The 5,625-nt window shown below is 35.4% G+C and overlaps 1 pseudogene; it reads left to right on the plus strand.

Annotated features, from left to right (window-relative positions):
• On the plus strand, positions 1-5,145 carry LOC127542832 (actin-related protein 3-like; annotated as a pseudogene).
• Positions 5,146-5,625: the final 480 nt, after the last annotated feature.

The raw sequence follows: 5,625 nt of genomic DNA on the forward strand, positions 1-5,625 counted from the left end.
ATGCCCAAATTGATCTTGGGGAAGTCCTTTTCTGGAAATAGTATCACTCATGTCATTCCTGTGATTGAAGAATATATTACTGACAGCTGTCTCAAGCACATTCCAATTGCTGAGAGTGATAACATTTTTTCAGCAGTTATTGAGAGAACAAGTAGTAGGAATTCCTGAACAATACCTGGAAATAGTCAGATTTAGTCAAAGAAATTAATGAGTATGATACAAATGGGTCAAAGTGGATTAAACAGTATTCTAGAATCAATGCAATCTCAAATAAAATCATTTTCTATTGATGTTAGTTATTAACAGTTCCTAAGTTCAGAAATATTCTTTCAACCAAAGTTTGCTAATTCAGAGTTTACACAGCTTATCTCAAAAGTAATAGATGAGACAATACAGAAATGTCTCATCAATGTCAGATATCCTTTCTACAAAAATATTATCCTCCATATTATTGGTGGACTTTGAAATGATCCAGCCATTCTGGATTTATTCCCAAAGGGCTATAAAACTACATACCCTTTGATACAGCATTGTCTTTACTATCCCAATGAGGTCATAAAAAAGAGAAAAATACCCACATGTGCAAAAATGTTTGTAGGAACTCTTTGTGTAATGGCATGGAACTGGAAACTGAGTGGATGCCCGTCAGTTGGAGCATGGCTGAATAAGTTATGGTATATGGATGTTATGGAATATTATTGTTCTATAAGCAATGATGATCATGTAGGCTGATTTCAGAAAAAAACATAGAAAGAATTACATGAGGGGACAGATTCTAGGAAGATGGTAGAGTAGGTTGGTAAATTTTAAGGTCTCTAGATTTCCCTCACAAATGGAACAAATTTGTGCCTCAGGGTGAATATAGACTGGTGAAAGGTACAGGTATGTAGCAAGATTCTGTAGACCTCAGCCTATAAGCAAACCACATTTCCTTTCCACCCATAGGATAATTATAGTTCAATGAACTATTGTTCATCCTTATAGTATAATGACTGCTCATTCACCCCTGCTACATGACTGTTACCAGGTGGCCCCAGGAACAGACATAACTTAGAGAATAACATCCTGGGTGGATTCTGGGAAAATCCACTAAGGATGTGTTATCTGTGTACCTGAGCTAGCCACTCCAGTAACAGTTTTTTTCACTTTTGACTGGCTCTGGCAGAGTTGGCCCCCTTCTGAACTTGCTCAAGAAGATGAAGCATTGATTTATGGCATTTGGCCATTTTTGTTCTCTGGGCTACTTAAGTCAGACAGGCTACTATACAAATTGGAATCTTGTCCATGGAGAGAACACTTTGCCTAGAATCCTACTGGTTGGGATTGCAGGGCTATAATCTGAACTCCCCAGCCATAGGTTTACAATGTTGGCACTTCCCTGATTCAGTGATATATTCTTTCTTTTCTTCCCTGTTTTATGTGTCACTTTGTATTATGGTAGTTATGTTAATCATAAGATATATTAAGTGTTTTTGTTGTAAGAACTGTACTGTCGACTCTTGTTTTCCTTTTTTTATAATTCATTATTATTAAACATTTTTATACAATCTGGTGTCAGGTCTTATTGTGGGAATGAGCTCCTGTAGGAGCAAATTCATAAACCTTAACCTAACAACTGATGAAAAATCAAGAAGATTTGGGGCAAAACAGGGGTCCTTCTTCTACAGCCCAAGAAGATGAGAAGACCTCAGACTGGAATTAACCTGTCTAAAGTACAAATACCTCTGGGCTAGCTCTGTAGAAACACCAAATGGGGAGTCCTGGGGTGAGCTGGGGTCTCAACAGGAACCACAGAAGCTTCTACCTCCTGGACAGCTTAAGGAGCAGGGATATAAGTCTGGAAAGACTGAATGAATCTTGGCTGATGAGGAATGTTAGGCCCAGATGTGCTGCTGAGACACAGCCCTTGATGGTAAGGAGCCAGCACAACCCATGAGTGCAGAAGCAGTGGGGCAGAGACACTGCTCACTTCTGGCTCTTGCAGGAGGAGGAAGCTCTTTTGGTTCCTAGTCAGAGAGAAGAACTGAAGGGAAGCCAGAGGTACCATCCCCTCACTCCACAATTAGAGGTGTTTACACTAATATTTCTCATTTAAAAAATGAAGACTTATCAGAGATAGGAAGAGGCAAAGAAGAAAGAACTCAACCATAGAAACTTACTATGGGAACAGGGAAGACCAGGATTCATCTTCAAAGGAGGACACTTTCATTAAAAAAAAAAAAAGTTTCTACCCTAAAGAGTGATGATAAATGACTCCCTGTCCAGAGAGAATTTGTAAAATAACTTGAAAGAGAATTTAAAATCAAATGAGAGACATTGCAGAAAAACTAAAAATCAAAATAAAAGCCATCCAAGAAAAACAAAATTATGAAAAAAAAGTGATCCAACAAGAAAAAGAGATAAAGAGTCTCAAAGATGAAAGTAACTCTTTGAAAATTAGAGTTGGAGACCTGTGGAAGAGGGAGGAATTTATGACCAAAGAAGAACTAGAGATCACTATTGACCACAAAATAGAAAATTTTGATTATATCAAATTGAAAAGTTTTTGTACAAACAAAACAAATGCAGACAAGATTAGAAGGGAAACAATAAACTGGGAAAACATTTTTACAGTCAAAGGTTCTGATAAAGGCCTCATTTCCAAAATATATAGAGAATTGATTCTAATTTATAAAAAATCAAGCCATTCTCCAATTGATAAATGGTCAAAGGATATGAACAGACAATTCTCAGATGAAGAAATTAAAACTATTTATAGACATATGAAAATATGCTCCAAATCATTATTAATCAGAGAAATGCAAATTAAGACACACCTGTCAGATTGGCTAGAGTGACAGGGAAAGATAATGTGGAATGTTGGAGGGGATGTGGGAAAACAGGGACACTGATACATTGTTGGTGGAATTGTGAATACATCCAACCATTCTGGAGAGCAATTTGGAACTATGCTCAAAAAGTTATCAAACTGTGCATACCCTTTGATCCAGCAGTGTCTCTGCTGAGCTTATACCCCAAAGAGATACTAAAGAAGGGAAAGGGACCTGTATGTGCCAAAATGTTTGTGGCAGCCCTGTTTATAGTGGCTAGAAACTGGAAAATGAATACCATCAATTGGAGAATGGTTGAGTAAATTGTGGTATATGAACGTTATGGAATATTATTGTTCTGTAAGAAATGACCAGCAGGATGAATACAGAGAGGATTGGCGAGACTTACATGAACTGACGCTAAGTGAAATGAGCAGGACCAAGAGATCATTATATACCTCAACAATGATACTGTTTGAGGATGTATTCTGATGGAAGTGGATGTCTTCAGTAAAGAGATTTAATTCAGATCAAAGATGGACAGAAGCAGCTACACCCAAAGAAAGAACCCTGGGAAATGAATGTAAACTTCATTTTTGTTTTTCTTCCTAGGTTATTTCTACCTTCTGAATCCAATTCTACCTGTGTAACAAGAGAACTGTTCGGTTCTGCACACATATATTGTAACTAGGATACACCATGACATATTTAACTTGTATAGGACTGCTTGCCATCTAGGGGAGGGGGTGGAGGGAGGGAGGGGAAAAATTGGAACAGAAGTGAGTGCAAGGGATAATGCTGTAAAAAATTACCCTGGCATGGGTTCTGTCAATATAAAGTTATTAAAAAAAAAAAAAAGAAAAGAAAATTAGAGTTGGGCAAGGAGAAATCAGTAAAAGTATAAGAGACCAAGAAATAACAAAACAGAAGATAAAGAATGAATTAAAGTAAAATACTTAGCAGAGATAGGAAAAAATAGATGTGCATAAACACAACATAGATCAGGAATTGAATTTATTGGGGAAAAAAAGTACAGCTAGTAGTCATTGCTCTTAGATACTGTCAAGTTTGAAGATTCAATGAAGAGAGAAATTTGCATTATATGTCAGCCATACTAATAGTATTTTAGATGCATGTTTACTTATGGCTAAATCCGTATGTGTGTTTTGAGTATATGTAAACATACATACATGTATGTATGTATATGCATACATGTGTATGTGTGTGGGTCTGTGGGTGTATATGTGTGTGTCTATGTATATGTATGTGTATGTGTATGTGTCTATTAAATATACCTTGCTTAACTATAGTCTGCTTAGGGGAGGTGGGGGACAAAAGGGGGAAAAAAGAACAAAGTAAAAAAGTGTACCACAGAAGAAAAAAAACAGAGAAAAGAAAAATTTCCAAGGAAATAAAGAAAAAGTGGTTACTTGTAAATATAATTTATTTTACTATTATATATCCTTTCTTGAACTGAAAATTAATTATTTTTGAATCTTACCTGACATTCTGCTGGACACATGACAATGTTCTGCTTAGTTTTGTTATATTTTATTTTTCTTCTCTTTCTATTTTCTATTAAATTAAAAAAGTAAAAAAAAAACACTTACATAAACTGTTGCAGAGTGAAGTGAGCAGAACCAAGAGAATATTGTATACAATATCCATCAACTGTGATGGACTTGGCCCTTTTCAACAATAAGGTGATTTAAGGCAATTCCAATAGACTTATGATGAAAAATGCCATCTACCTTCAGAGAAAAAACTATGAAGAATGAATGTGGATCTGTTTGCTTGATTTTTTTTTCTTTCTCGTCATTTTTACCTTTTGATCTTTTTTTTTTTGCTCATCATAATGAATATGGAAATATATTTAGAAGAATTGCACACATTTATCCTTATCAGATTGCTTGCTGTCTAGGAGAGTGGGGAAATGGGAGGAGAAGAAGAAAAATCTGGAACACAAAGTTTTGCAAAGGTGAATGCTGGAGACCATCTTTGCAGGTATTTGGAAAAATAAAATGCCACTTAAAAGGGAGGAAAAAGAATATTGTTCTTTCTGAGCATTCAACCATAATCAGGGATTTTGAACGTCAGTTACAATTTGAAAGGAATTGTTGATGCACGGCTGAAACTAAGTGAAGAATTAAGTGGTGGTACACTGAATCCCAAACTTATTGATGTGCAAGTTATTACATACCACATGCAGCATATGCAATATAATTTGAGGGGTCAGTGCTGGCTTCCACACCCAAGTTCTACCAAATATTCCCACACCAAAAAGGATTATGAAGAAATTGGACTTAATTTGCTGCCACAACCTTTGGAGTCATGACTTAAAATTGACTTCATAGTTAAAGTAGTTAGGGAAGTGAAGAAGATTCATCTTTCTGATTTACCTATCTTGTCTGGATGGCTGATGTTCTGATATCAAAGTGACTTGATAAGAATAAGACCACACACAATTCAACAGGAATATTTTAATAAATGTATTGATATATGAATGTGAAAGAAAGCCAAAATGACTAAAAGCATGTTTCTTTAGATAATATTTGGATCTCTGTGTAACAAAAAGAAATGGATTTTAGTTTTTCTTTGATAGAATATTTCATATATTAATGGATTATCCAAGAATTGATGAAATTTAACAATATGTAGATAGCTCTATAATGCTTGAATTGTACATGTGAAAATAGACAATGCAAGATCTTGTTTATATTTCAACCCTTTTTTTTTTTTTTACTTTGAGGGGAAAATGTCAAAGAAAAACTTTTTGGAGTCCAGCTCCTATAGTGAGATGAAGGATGTGACATAC

The sequence above is a fragment of the Antechinus flavipes genome, chromosome X (assembly GCF_016432865.1).
Source record: "Antechinus flavipes isolate AdamAnt ecotype Samford, QLD, Australia chromosome X, AdamAnt_v2, whole genome shotgun sequence".
In the NCBI taxonomy this organism is placed as follows: Eukaryota; Metazoa; Chordata; class Mammalia; order Dasyuromorphia; family Dasyuridae; genus Antechinus; species Antechinus flavipes.